The sequence below is a fragment of the Grammomys surdaster genome, unplaced genomic scaffold, assembly GCF_004785775.1.
Source record: "Grammomys surdaster isolate TR1022 unplaced genomic scaffold, NIH_TR_1.0 125584, whole genome shotgun sequence".
In the NCBI taxonomy this organism is placed as follows: Eukaryota; Metazoa; Chordata; class Mammalia; order Rodentia; family Muridae; genus Grammomys; species Grammomys surdaster.
Window position 1 is genome coordinate 463,012 of NW_021620430.1, and position 15,622 is coordinate 478,633.

Consider the following 15,622-nt stretch of genomic DNA (forward strand, 5'->3'; position numbering starts at 1 on the left):
GATCCCTCCCCAAAAATCATTCTATCAAGTAGATTACATTCACAAATATGTTGTCAGAAAGCCTTTAAACAAAGAAGATAAGAAGCTCAGAAAAACAATGTACCTAAAATTCAGAATCTTGTTACTCTTCATATGCTGCAACACAAATATCAATCTTATGTTCCAAAAAAAAAAAAACACATCAAGGAAAATGAGGAGGTTTCTGTAGAATACATTAAATTTCTGGACAAGAGAAACAAAACAAACAAACAAAAACACAAGAAACATAGATCCAAACTATTAACAAGACTGTTTTCAGTGAGAACTTATACATCTAAGTCTCAAAAATTACTCTTTAAGAGTTGCAAATAAATTACTAGATTTTGAAAAGTATTATGAAAATTTAAATTATAGCAAAAATATTTGCAAACTAGTAAAGCACTCACTTGATTCTAAAAATCATAATTACTATTTGTTTGTTTACCATCAATAACTATGAAAAGTTCTTTAAAAGAGCTTATAAAAGAGAATCACCAAAAATTTGTTGAAAGATAGGTACTTTATTTAAATGGTAGTAATAACCAACTACTTCGTTCACCTTCTCTTTAGAAAGTGCATGTCTGAAGGTCAATATTAAAATGTCAAAATGTTGGGCCAGCATCACAACTAAGTAGGTAAGGCCAAGTAGGTACTGCCAAGCCTGAGGGCCAGAGTTCAATCCCGGAAACCATCAGTGTAGAAAGACAGTCTAACAAGTTAGCCTTCAACTTCTACATCTATGTTCACTCAACAACTACAGATAATAGATAAAGAATTAATACTGTAGATTAAAAATCAGAATGCTGATCTATAGCAAGCCTCATAAATGAGTAGATAAGATAGCAAGACTCTATAAGACAAACCTGTTTCCAAAGTCATCATCCATTCTCCCTCATCAATAACAAAAATTGTAGATATTTAATTTAGTACCATCTCCATGAGAACTTTATTATATCTACATATTGTAAAAATAAAAACTATAACAATATCACTCCAACAAAGTACCAAGGAACTCAATTTAAAAATTATGATACTGAAATAATTATGTGTTTTCCATACTTCTGAGTCCATTCTGATACTTGAATAAATTATACACTAGGTGGCTTTCTAACATCAGAAATTTATTTCTCATAGGTCTTGAAGAGGAACATGTTCACAATCATGCTTTAAACAATTTCTAAGCAAACACCTCTTCTATTGTCCATGAACTATATAAAAATCATGTAGGAAGTACACTGTTGATTATTTCAGTAAATAAATTGTTAGAACAATCACTGTATTATATCAGATACCATTAAGAACTTTGACTCTAAAAACAAATTATTGAATAAAGTTATTATGAACAAGTAAGTACTAGATAGGACACTCACTTTAATGAAAATAAGGGTTTTAAATTATACTTTCAAAATATAGTATGGCTAAATTTTCTCAGAAGTCATTTTCTTAGGAGAAAAAAAAAATAAAAGAAACACAACAAGGTCCCAGTCATGTGCAGTGAGGACTACTACCCGGAGCCGTGCAAATGTCTGGCCGGTGCAATTAGAGAAGGGGAGCCCGATTTAACTGCGTGTACTTTGATGAGGCCAACAAGCAGGTCGGGTGTTTGGTCTGGTGGTGCTACAGGAGTGGTCATTAAAGGTCATTAAAGATGATAAGAATTCCATCTCTTTTAGTATGGACGACAGAAGAGAAGTGAAGTTCATTAAGTTTTCTTTAGACAATAAGATACTGGCTGTCTAGAGGACTTCGAAGACCTTGGACTTCTGTAATTTCATTCCAGAAAACTTTCAGTTGTACTGTACACAAGAGTGCAAGACCAAGAATGCCAACATACTAGGATTCTGCTGGACCAGTTCTACCGAAATCGTCTTCATAACAGATCAAGGCATCGAATTTTATCAGGTGTTGCCTGAGAAACGAAGTCTCAAATTCCTGAAGAGCCAACATCTATGTGAAATGACACATGTACTATTCAGAGAACACTGTGATCCTGTTGCCTACCACAGTCCTTAAGAATGTTCTGCAACCTTTTTATTTTAGAGCTGGCACCATGTTGAAGCTTCCCAAGTTTGAGATTTAGTTATCAGCTGCACCAAAGTCAACTAAACTTAGCATTTCAGAACAAGACATTGAGATGGTGACCATATATGGGCAGCATTACATCCTCTTCCTGAGGCATCATTCTCAGACCTCCAATAGAATGGGAGTGGAACTAGGGTTGTACCATCTCCCATGAGAGGTTGCATGTAAAAAGATGCACATACTGAAGTTAAATAGGATGGGAAAGTTTGCTCTAAATGTAGTGGACAAACTGGTGATTGTCATTGTCCACCATCAGGATACAGAGACATCAGTAATATTTGACATCAGGTTACTGGGAGAGTCTGATGGCAAAGTTACCTTCCAACCCAATCAATTCAACTATACCAGATCCTCTTGGCAGGTCCTGCTACCATGACCAGCCAGTGTCCCATCCCCTATAAACTCTATTCCTCTTCGGGGATCGATCATCTTTCAACCAGACATCATTATCAGTGCAAATCAAGGTTACCTCTGAAACCTTCAGGTGAAACTTCAGCCATAGTGAATCTCTTGCCAGATAAACGAATATTGATGGACTTTCTCCTCCGGAGGAAGGAGTGCAAGGTGGTCGTTCTGACTGTCTGTTCACAGATATTGAGTGATTCAGGTAGAGCCTCACTGCCTGTGATAGCCACCATGTTTGATAAACTCAACCATGAGTATAAGAAGTATGTGGATGCTACAAAATGGCAGTAGAAGCATTGCAAAGCTGGAGCAACCCACCTCTCAAAAGACTGGTGTGGGCCCAGCAGTGGTGGACCAGTCTGATGTGCACATACAAGTGTTGCTGCCATTCATGGAAAACAAGGAGATGCCACACAAGTTTGTGATAGCTGTGCTGATGGAATATATTTGTTCTCTGCACCAGTTTCAGATTCCAGTGCATCATTACTTATATGAACTTGTCCTAAAAACATTGTCCAGCAAAACCTCTTTTACATGTTCCACCAATTTCTGAAGTATCAAATGTTCAGCAACTCCAAGTCTTCAGCTTGCTTGCTGCTGTCCCTAGAAAGCTTTTAACCTCCTGCCCACCAACTATCTCTGGACATGTTGAAGAGACTTTCAACAGCAAATGTTGAGATAGTATAAGTTATTCTGTCTAAACACTAGGAGTTGGCTGCCCTAATGTTCATCCCGGGTATTGGTGGCCACGACAATATTTCTGCTCACAAAATTTTAGATGCTGCTAAGCAGACTGATGATGTCATGTTCTTCTATACCATATTCTGATTCTTTGAACAGTGAAATCAGCATTTGTGAGGGAACCCTAACTTCGCACCAGGAGAACACTGTGAAGAATACGTTGCCTTTTTCAAGCAGGTTTTTGGAGAACAAGTTCTAATGAGGCCTACAGCATTCTGAAGTCCCTCAATAGTTTTTTTTTTAATATAAAAATGTACAAAGTTAATTTATTGCATTAATAAAGCTATTTAAACTACAAAAAAGAAACACAACCCAAATAAATGTTTGCTAGATAGACTATACTTTCACAGTTGGCTAGGTGTTTATGATGGTTTAAATGAAAACAGCCCTCAGAGCTTCATATACTTGAACACTAGATCAACAGTTTGTGGGACTTTTTGGGAAAAATTACAAGGTATATATCCTTGCTATAATTCTGGCATTGTTGGAGGATGTATGTAACTGGTGTGGGCTTTGAGGTTTCAAATGTACATAACATTCTAAGTTATCCTTCTCTGATTTGTGGTTATTGCCTCAAGGATGTACACTCTCAGCTATTATCCCAGCATCATGTCTGCCTACCTAACTGCTGCCATGCTCCCTGTTGTGACGATCATGGACTCACACTCTCAATCTGTTAACAAGCCTCCAAATTAAATGCTTCCTTTTATAAGTCGACTTGGTAATGATGTCTCTTTAAAACAGTAGAAAATAAAGTAAGAGATTTTGATCAAAATTGAGTTACTATTGTCATAGGAGACTCTACATTTATTATTTAGCTTACTTCTCTGCTTACAAAAGCAACAACAATAATAAATTGTCTATATGTTATACTTTTACTGAATTTTCCTTCAACAATATATACTGAATTATTAACCATCTGTATCTCACAATTGGCGTTATGGAAAGAGAAACATGGCAGGTTTAATACATTAGGTTATATAAAGGTTTCTAATTTATCCAAGGTCCTTAATGTCTCCAAATATGAACCCACAGAACCTCTCTTTTCCAGGAATTACAGCTACCACACTAGGCTGGACCTCAGGTTGGGAACCTTCATTCTCATTTCTGTTCTACTTTCTGATCTTTCCAGACTTACCCTTAGTCCTGCTCCAGCCTGCCTATTTGAGCCTCTTCTTATGATCACTTATACGCCTTGAGACTCAACCTCTTGGTGCAAAACCAGAGTAACACTAGTACTTCCACTTCATCCTTTCAGCCTTTCCTTCTGTCCCAACTTAATTCCTTTCTGACTCCTGTCTATGTGTAGAAAAGCTCTCTATTGTGGGCCCACACCCACAATACATGTTGGAGACTCAGGAATCTTACAGCAGCCATACGTTGCTAGAAGTCAATATGAGAAACAGCAATCAAAGATCAGAATACACAGCCAACATAGGGGCTACAATCTACACGAACACACACACAAATACACACACTCAAAACACTTCAGACCTCATAAATTCACATGTGTAGATACCAACACAAAACCACAAAATACAATATGCCTAATCCAGAAACCAGGAACTCTACTATAATATGTCCCTACAAAAAGTGATTTAGGTGAAAAATGAAAACAAAGACTTCAAAATAGAAGCTATGAATATATTAAAAAACCTTAAAGAGGATATATATAAATTTCCAATGAAGACCATGAAAGTGCGAACAGCTGAATGAAATAATGAAAATGTTAAATCTAACAACAACAACAACATAAAAAAAAATCCATGAGTAAAGCATCCAGGACATCTGTCTGAAAAGATCAAACCTAAAAAATGACAGGAATAGAGGAAGAAGAAACCCAGGTTAGAGGAATAGAAAATGTTTGGAAAATAAGTCAAAAGAAGAAAAATTTCCCAATCTAAAGGAAGAGATTCCTATCATGGCACAAAATGTATGTAGAACACCAAATAGTACCAGAAAAGAAAACGTTCATGACATATAATAATTAAAAGAGTAGATGTACAGAACAAAGAAAGGTTTTTCAATGGAAAAAGAAGGTCATAGATAAAGGTAGAACTAATATAACAGTATCTCACTTTTCAGAAGATATTCTGAAATGCAAAAAGGCCTACAAGGACCTTCTATAAACCTCTAAACTAATTTGCAAACTATGGGTGGTGTTCCCTTTGGAGGTCAAACAACCCTAAAACCACCAGAAAACACAGTTACTTATATTACAATTCATAACAGTAGCAAAACTGCAGTTATGAAATACAATGAAAATAATTTTATGGTTGGCATCGCCACAACAATGAAGAATTGTATTTAAGGGTGAAGACATTAGAATAGTTGAGAACCACTATTTTAAAAAACAAAACAAACAACAACAAAAACAGATGCCAGGCCATACTACTATATTCTATAAAAACTATCACAATCAACAAAGAGAGAACAATATTTTACAATAAAAACAAATGTAACCAAATTCTGTCCACAAAAGCAGCTCTACAAAGAGCATTAAAAAAAAAAACACTCCAGTCTGAAAGGGTTAAATATATCAAAGAGTATGCAGGAAGTAAATAATACTAGAACAGTTAGTCAAAACAGGTCATAGGGAAACCACACAAAAACAAAATAACAGAAATTAATAACTATTGCAGCTTAAAACATTTTTAAAAATTCTTTAATCCTTTTTTATTGGATACTTTATTTATATACATTTCAGATATCATCCCCTTTCCCCATTTCCCCTCCCTTGAAACCCCTATCTCAAACCCCCTCCTCTTTTTTGCTTTTATACCATTTTAATTATTGTATGTATTAAGGTCAGTTCTAGGTTAAGAATAGCATCTCTCTCCTGGTCAGCCCCCTGACTTCTTCCCATCCCATACTTCCTCCCCCACCCCACCCCGTCTCCAAGAGGATGTCCCCACCCCTTCATCCCAACCCCACCAGACCTCCCTACTCCCTAGGGCCTCATGTCTCTTGAGAGTTAGGCATATCTTCTAAACCTGCCAGACCAGGCTGTCCTCTGCTTGTATATGTGTTGGGGGCTTCATATTAGCTGGTGTATGCTGCCTGATTGGTGGCTCAGTTTCTGAGAGATCGCCGGTAACCTTATTTACACAACTGAATACTACTCAGTTATTAAGAACAAGGACATGATGAACAAGGACATCCTCAGTGAGGTAACTTAGACACTAAATGACATGCATGACAGGAGTCTAGCATGACTGCCTCCAAGAATCCCAACAAGCAGCTATAAGAGTCACGTACAGACACTATTACCCAACCAATGGATGGAAGCCAGGGCCCCTATGGTTGAATTGGGGGAAAGCACCTTAAAACTCTTCATGGTTTCTATTTCCCATTAAAGAAAGACAGATTAATACATTGGCTGAGAAAATATGATTCACCTTTCTGCATCTTCCAAAAATTTACTCACCATCAAGGATATATATCATTTTAGAGACTTAGAGATAAGGAGTGGAAAATAGTATTTCAAGAAAATAAAACCAAGAAGCAAGTGGATTAAAAAGTAGCTGTTTTAATATCTGACAAACACGCTTCAAGCCAAAACTACTCATAAGAGATAGGGAACAACACTACACATTCATTGAAAGAAAAATCGACTGAAAGAATACTAAAAGTCTAAATATTTATATACACCAAACACAAGAAAACCCATATTCAAAGTAGAACAAAAATCTTACTATAGCTAAAAATTATATATTGACTCTATTATAGTAATTGTGGGTAACGTCAATACTTTGCCATTGACAATAGACTGATCTTTCAGATGAAATTCTAAATAGAAAAATTCTGGGATTAAATAGCTTCACAAATAAACAATACTTAATAGAGATCTACAGAAAATTCTACCCACCCAAATGTTAAAGAATATACTTTATTCTGAACAGCCTGTAGAACTGTCTCCAACACTGAATACATATTAGTGCATAAATAAGTTTAAACATATATAAGCAAATTGAAATAATGTACTGCATACCATGGATAATAGCTGGATATCAACTATAATACAATCAGGACAAAGTATACAAACTCATGTAAATTTAACAGCTCACTACTGAATGAAAATTGTGTCAAGGCAGAAAACAAAAACAAAAAAAAAACAAAGACATTTTAGAATTTAAATAAAAATGAAAGCAGCATACGGAAAATTATGATATAAAATGGAGGTATTTCTAAAAGACAAATTCATAGGATTAAGTGCCTAAATAAACTTTTAAAAAAAAATGTTGAACTCTTACATTAATCAGATAGCAATATACTTGAAAGCACTTCAAGAAGAAATATTATCCCAAAGTATAGACAGGAAGAAATATTTAAACTTATTCCTGAAATCAGTGAAATACAAACAGAAAACTACTAAGAATAAGTTAAATGAAAAATTGGTTCTTTGAGAAAATCAACAAGATTGACAAAGCTATTGGCAAATTCACCAAAAGACAGAGGAAGAAGATCCAGTTAATAAAGTCAGAGTTGAAAATTACAGCAGACACGAAGGAATTTCAGAGAATCATGAGGTCATGAGCTGCCACCTGAGGCCATGGTGATGTTTAGATCTGTGGTATGGCTGAAAGCCATGTCTGTGTCCAACATCTACTGCAGCTGGGGTCTGTGGTGACCTCTATGACCCATATTGCTCCCAAGGGCCAAAAGGAAGTTCATAGTATGATCTGCCTCCTAAAGCTGTGTTATTATTATCTTTGGACCATGCTGAAACTGGGAACCATATTGGTGAATTGCCTATGATGCCACCTGAACCCATTGTGATATCAATGGTCTGCACTGCCTTTGAAGACACGTCTGGGTCAATTGTCCTATTGTAGTTGTGAGCTATGTTGTGGTTTGTGCCAGAAACTATGTAGAAGCCCATGAGCTATGATCCCACTGACTATAAAGAGCAAGGAAGACACTTTTGCAATGATATCCATGATTGCACATATATAGCTGACAAAAAGGGATATGGAATGCTGCTGTGCCAACCCCTACCCACAAACCAACTCCAATGCTCCAAAAAATGTAGCAACCTATAAAGGAAGCAATCCAAAAGAACTCTTAAAAGGTATGATAAAGATGTTAAAATTATGACTCCATATCTGATGGTTTCTGGCCAGAATGCAGGAGGGGAAGGTCTCAGGCCACTGAGAGTTTGTTCATGTAAGTATTTAGATAACAAAATTTGGACTTAATGTTTTTAATTTGTATTTTATTTCTTTTCCTCTTTTTATTTTAGTGGGGAGATAACAAGGGTAATGGAGGAAAGCATGGAAGGACTCAGAATGAGTGTGATATAGATACATGATGTATTACCAAAGAATCAGTAAAAATATAATGTTAATAATGTATTCTACCAAAATAGAAAATCTAAAGAAAAGGGTGAATATGTTTTATATATATATATATATATATATATCTATATTTGTATATATATAAAATCCTAAGGCTAGACATATTCAGTGCAGAATTCTACCAGACAGTTAAAGAACTATTGTCAACAATCTATAAATTATTCTGTAAAATGGAAACTGTAAGAAAACTATCTAATACTTTTACTAAGCAAATATTACTGTGGTACTAAAACCACACAATGATACAACCAAATAAGAAAATCACAGGCTAATCCCCTTATAAACAGAGATGTAAACATTCCCAATAAAATGCTCACAAACTAAATTCAAAATCACATCAAAAAGATTAATGTACAGGATCAAATTTATCTCAGAGATGTGGAGATGCTTCAACATACATGAATCCATAAAAGAAATAAATGAGAGATAGATAAAAACCAAACTAGCCAAACAAACATAAAACAAAAACAAAACTTGATCATTTCATTAGATGCAGAAAAAATGGAGCATTCCCTTAATGATAGACATCATGGAAAAACTGAGGATACAAGGATACAAGGGACATGTCTTAGAATAACGAAGCATATTGACTGTGCCTTTTGCCTTATAGAGGCTTTTCAGTTTCATGTGATCACATTTATCAGTTGTAATCTTAGAGCCTGAGCCATTTAAGTTCTGTTTAGGAAATCTCTCCATGTGCCAATGAGTTCTAAGCTCTTTCCTACTTTATCTTATATATGATTATCTGGTTGTATGTTGAGGTCCTTGATCCACTTAGCCTTGAGCTTTCTGTAGGGTGATAATTTTGTATCTATTTTCATTTTTCTACATACAGTTTGCCAGTAAAACCAGCACCATTTATTCAAGATGCTTTATTTTGTCCATTGTATATATTTTTGGCTTCTTTATCAAAGATCAAGTGTCCATAAGTATGTGAGTTAATTTCTGGGACAAATTGGTAACTAGCAATTGCTAAGTAGACTGGACTACCACTGTTGATTCCTGTTGGTGTGCCAGTGGACTGCACTGGTGACCAAAAAAAAAGATTATAATAACCCCAAATAACTATTTCTAAATAAGTCCACAACCCCCTTTTCCTACTAATCTTTCTTTTCCACTACCTCTGGTGAGTGGTGTGCTAGAAAGGAGGTTGAAGTGTTCAAGAACTTTTATTAAAGTAGGTTTTGAAATATCTAAGCCTACAGGGAAATTGAAATTAAAACCACATAGCCAGTTAAAATGGCTAAGATTAATAAAACAAGTGACTACTCTGGCTAGTGAGTATGCAGGGAATAAGAAATACTTCTTCTGGGCTGGAGACATGGCTTATCACTGGCTGCTTTTCCAGGTGGCCTGAGTTCAGTTGCCAGCAACCACATGACGGCTCACAATCATTTACAAAATCTGATGTCATATGAGATACATAATGAAATATGATTTGTCTTTCAAGAAGAACAATTAACTGTGAAGTTTTCAAGTAAATTAGTAGAACTAGTTAATGATCGTGAGTGAGATAACCTAGACACCAAAAGATAAATTTCAAATCCATGTTTTTTGTGTGTATAATTTTTATTTTGATTTGTTTTGGTCAACAGAAAACCAAATCCATGGCTTTTCATGTGCTTTTAGTTTTGTTTTTATTTGTCTTGTTGGTTTTCCTCCTCTTCCTCCTTTTTGTAAGTATAGTTTTCTTATCTTTTAGTTTATTTTGATGTTAATTTTTGTTTTTATGTTGCTTTCATTTTTAGGACTCACAGACTATCTATCTATCTATCTATCTATCTATCTATCTATCTATCTATCATCTATCTATCTTTCACACAAAGATAAATAGAGGCAGAGACAGAAACAAAATATAAAGCTGGATATAAAGGATCTGGAAGATGTTGGAGGAGGGAAAATTATGCCATCCATGTCCCATAAAGTAACAAAGTAAAATTCTTATGTGAAGAAAAAGACACAATGGTGAGTGAATGGTGAGAGAAAGCCTATAAATATCTAGAAAAGGAGTTTATGTATAGTATTAAATATTCATTCCTTGTGACCCAATAAAATTCAAATTAAGTCAAAAGATGACATATATATATATATATATATATATATATATATATATATATATATATATATGTGGATTTTAATTTTAATAGAAAGGAAAGTTGAGCTAAATTCTATCTGTATACTGAAATTGTACTTGATCATATGTTCCCACTTAAAAGTGTTACAGTGTTGAACACTATAACATTTTTGGTTTTAATCCCCAATATCATAGGATTAAAGAAAATAATAGGAGGGAAATAAGAGGAGCGAGGAGGGAATGAAGATGTAGGAGAGAAAGATAGGGAAGAGAGAAAAGAGAAAAAAGGAGAGAAGAGTGAAAAAGAGAGATGAGCAATGTAAGAACCAATGAGAAATTCAAAAAGATTAGAAGAAATTGGAAAGTCAAATTATTATAGATAAAAATATAATGTCTAATATTTTGTTGAAGAAATGATTAAAATTTAATAATACAGAAACTCCAAGCTAAAGAAGTTTTTAAAAATATATTTTATATCTTACAAATTGGAACAAGAAAAAATAGAAGCAATTATGTATAAAATTAGATATGAGATATAACAAATCTGAAAGGGGAAGGAATTAAAATAACTATAATTGTATAATGTATTCAATTATATGGCAATTCTACAGTGTATTTAATTCTATGTAAATGTAAAATAACTGCAAAATTTCAAAAATTTTAAGTGTCAAAAATTCAACAGACCATTAACTGTTAACAAAATTATTAATATAATTTAAATTCTATCATTCAAAGTGGACATCAGAATTATATGCTTTTATAATTGAGTTCTGAGTTTCTGGAGAATAGATAATACTAATAAAAGTTATTTAAAAGTGCTTTGATTTTTTACAAAAAGTTTGGAATTTTGATGTATTAGCACTTTGACAATATCAATATTGAGGTTTCTTAATGTAGGTACAAAAATATAGACTGTAAATACTATAATTCTAGAGAAAACCCTAGTATGAAAAAGAAGCTAGTTCATAAATAATTTATTCGAGTATACTTTCTTCTGGTAATATCGTGATCTTTATTAGCATTGTATCTAAATAATATTTTCCAAGGTTATGACTGGATTTACCAAAATTCAATAAAAAAATTATGTAGCTATCACCATATGAATGTATTTCTTTTTTTTTTAACCAAAAAGCCCATTTTTTTTTCATTTAAAAAAGTTTTAGGTCACATAAAACAAGACAACATTTACTCCTTCTTCTCGTCTTCTGGTCTGTGGGAGGCTCCTCCACTGTGGCGCTGTTGCTCTCTGAGCCGGTGTTACTGTCACTGGTCCCTTCTACCTCCATGCTGTCAACCCCCTCCTGCCCACTCTCCTTGTCCTCAGGAGTAGACGTGCCTTCTTCACCATTCTGCTGGCTCTCGCCATGTCTTCAAGGTTTGCCTCCTCTGTCTCCATCGGGATGTTCTCCTCATCCTTCTTCTCCGCTTTGCTCGCCACTTGCTCTTCCTTGGGGGCGATACTGCTCTGACTGTGCTCAGCCTGCTCTGCGTCCTCCTCCTCCCTCTCCCCCTGCCTTTTGCGGGCCTGCTCCTCTGCCTGTGCGATCTCAGCTGCAATCTTCTCCATGTCTACTTCCACCTTCAGACCACATAACCTTTTAAGATCATTGTTAAAGGAGTCTGTGCTTTCCAGGAATTTCCTCTTCTTTTCCTGGTGTCGTTCCTCTATCTGAAGGAGTTCAGCTTCTAGTTTCCGCTGATGAACCATTAAAGACTGGACTTGTCGCTTGAGGACCTGCATTCTAGCTGCTGTGACAACCGACCGCACATCAGGTACCACACTCTCACTGAGGATCTCACTGATGAGGCGGTGGTTTCTCTGGAAACGGGCAGTGGCTGTATGTTACATTGAAAAGCCATCATCATAATCATCTGGATCCTCTGTAGGCTGAATGCTCATGTAAGGCTCTCCCTTCTCCATTCGAGACTGTCTCTGTCGACTTTCTTCCTCTAATGCAGCTTCCGCACGTCTTTTTGCATTAATAAATGCAAGATACTCAGGGGAATTATGATAGGCCTTCATGGACTCATTGTACTCGATCTTTTCTGCTTCGTATTCGTTTAAATATTCTTGCTTCTCTTCATCAGTGAGATCTTGCCACATGCCACCAATAATCTTGCCAATCTCCCACAACTTTAGGTCAGGGTTGGAAGCCTTTACTTGGTCCCAGACCTTTCTGCTGTATCTCATGTAGGGCATTAGCGGCTTATCTGGTGGCTTTGGAGGCTTTGGAATCGTAATGCCAGAGGACACCGTGACCCGGCTGTTGGTGCCTGGGTTCCCTCCCAGCCTGTAGTTGTTGTAGGCGAGATGACTGTATGGATTGTATCCCACAAACCCTGGTGTGCTGGGCATTTGTGTTGCAGGAGCTGGGGTGGGAGGTGGGGCATAAGATGGTCTTTTTGACATTTTGGAAGATTAAGTTCTCAGTTCCTTAAGAATGAATCTGAGATACCGCTGGCCGAGAAGGTGCTCACAGCTCCGGCTTCACTTCCCTTTGTCCCCATGAATGTATTTCTTAAATAAAAGCAATTTTCAAATTACTTCATCACCCATGTGCTTCAAAATGGATATTGTATTAGCATCATTAACCTTATATTGTACACCTATATGGAAACACTTGGTTGGCCCAGTGTATTATCAACTAACAATAATATTATGAAAGACTTCTTTCATTATATGCCGAACAGATCACTGAGATTAGAAACTTTACTAATGTATTTGTAGTTCATATTTGTTTTCCTTTATGTGTAAGAGAATATGACTGCAAAGGAAGCAAAAGTACAATAATCAAAGTTTAGCAAAACTTACATGTGGAAGAAAATTTTGAAAAGTAACAGCTCTAAGAAGAAAAGATTAGTACAGTCTTGAATAGCAAGCATTATATGGTAATTATGCAGTGAAATGCACACAGAAGAGGAGGAAAATAAAAAAAAAATCTAACTCAAGTGTCAATGTATATTTTACATTACTAAAGAAAGTACAAGGAAAGGAGTAATTTATTGTTTCAAAATTGAACAGTCTTAAATCCAGAGCTCATGTTCTATTCCTGCTGAGAACCTGAGTCATTGTTTTATCTCAGGTAAGTAAGTCATTTTGCCTCTTTCTGCTTCAATCTACTGATCTATAAAAAGCCACAGTTTAAAAATTTTATAGACCATGCCATCACCCTTCTTCTTTATCCACTGAGTGTAGGATTTTAACCCAGGAATAAAAATTATGAATTAATTCAGAAAAGAAAGCTCCAACCCCTCAAATAAAAATAAAAATAAAAATAAAAACAGAATATTATGAACAAACTAATTTGGAATGCTCTGAGCTATGCATTTCATTATAGCACATGGATATGATTAGCACAGCTATTACAAAGCCTCATTTGCATTTATTTAGGTTTAACACTATGTCAAAGTCAGATTATAGATACAGAGAGAGTCCATAATATCATTTTATTGCTTCTAAGAGACTTTGGAGCACCTAGCCCTAATTTGGATATCTTTATCACACTTCTCCCTTCAAAAGGAGGTGGAATGATTGTAAGAGCTAGAGGTCGTGGATAACTCCAAAGACAGCATCTTTCAGATACAACAGAACTGGTGCATATATGAACTCATAGAAACTGGAACAATGTGATACAAAAGTTTTACAGAAAGTCGACCAAAATTCTACAAAAGATCTACGAAAGTTCACATAGACAAAATCCTCCTACTGAGAAGAAGTACATACACCAAGTCTTATTCATAAACAAACAGCTATTTGTAATTGATACCTTCCATCAAAGAGAAAATCAGTTTTCTTAATGAAAAATTATCAGTTATATCAAGTAAATAAGGGCAACCCACACACCTTGGCCACAAAAAGGTAAATCTATGGGTTTTCTTGGGGCGTGTGTGTGTGTGTGTGTGTGTGTGTGTGTTTGTGTGTGCATGCACGCGAGTGTGTGTTTGATTTTAATTTTAATTTTAATTTTTGTTGGTCAACACAAAATTAAATCCATGGCTTTTTGTTATAAGGAACTATATATTGTTAGTTCTAGTAATTTTATAAATACAATGATTCCATCATAGTACAGGTGAGTGTGAGCATTTTTTTTCAATATGACATATATACATATATGTGTGTGTGTGTTTGTGTGTGTGTGTGTGTACACACATTAGTTTGTATAATTACTATGAAATTTCTACATATATTTATAAATGTATCATATTTACCCATCCCTTACCCTTCTAGTTCCTCCTGAAAGCACCCATGTTCCTCACCAATTTGCTTGTCCATTAACTATTTATTTACCAGTGTGTATGTGGGTATGAGGCTGTGAACTGGAGCATGATCAACTTACAAGGAAACCTACCTCTTAATAAAATTAATTCTCTTTCCCTTTTCTCCAAGTAGCCATCAACTATTAGTAGATCTTCACTTAGGAAGGCTCAATGTCCCAGTGTAGGGGAATGCCAGGGCAGGGTGTGGGTGAATGGGTGGGTGAGTAGAAGAATACCCTCATAGAAGCAGTGGGAGGGGGAGGGAATAGGAGGTTTCTGTGGGGAAATCCAGAAAAGGGGATAACATTCAAAATGTAAATAAAGAAAATATCAAAGAAAAAATAACAAAAATAGAATGGGAGCTCATGAGCCCCTTCCTCATTCATTCTGGAATAGTGAATTACATGATCTTGTGTAGGTCTTTTGTATACAACAATAGGTATTCTCAGTTCATGAGTGAAATGCCTTTGGCCTGTCTTGAAGCTTTTTTCACAGAACTCTTAGCAGAATTTGCCTCTTACCACCTTTTTGCTCCTTTTACCATGATGTTCTCTAAGCAGTGGTTTCTGTGTGTTAGACTGTTCCATTTACATGTATTCTATGTGCTTTGACTAGTTTTGAGTCACTGTATTAACAGCTGTTAGTTACAAAAATACAATATCTCTGTTGAAGACTAAGAACTGTCTAA

At 35.5% G+C, this 15,622-nt stretch overlaps 2 pseudogenes; one reads left to right on the forward strand and one right to left on the reverse strand.

The window, feature by feature from the left end:
• Positions 1-1,505: 1,505 nt before the first annotated feature.
• On the forward strand, positions 1,506-3,465 carry LOC114638394 (annotated as a pseudogene).
• An 8,397-nt stretch (positions 3,466-11,862) lies between these two features.
• Positions 11,863-13,129, reverse strand: LOC114638397 (annotated as a pseudogene).
• Between the last annotated feature and the right edge of the window lie 2,493 nt (positions 13,130-15,622).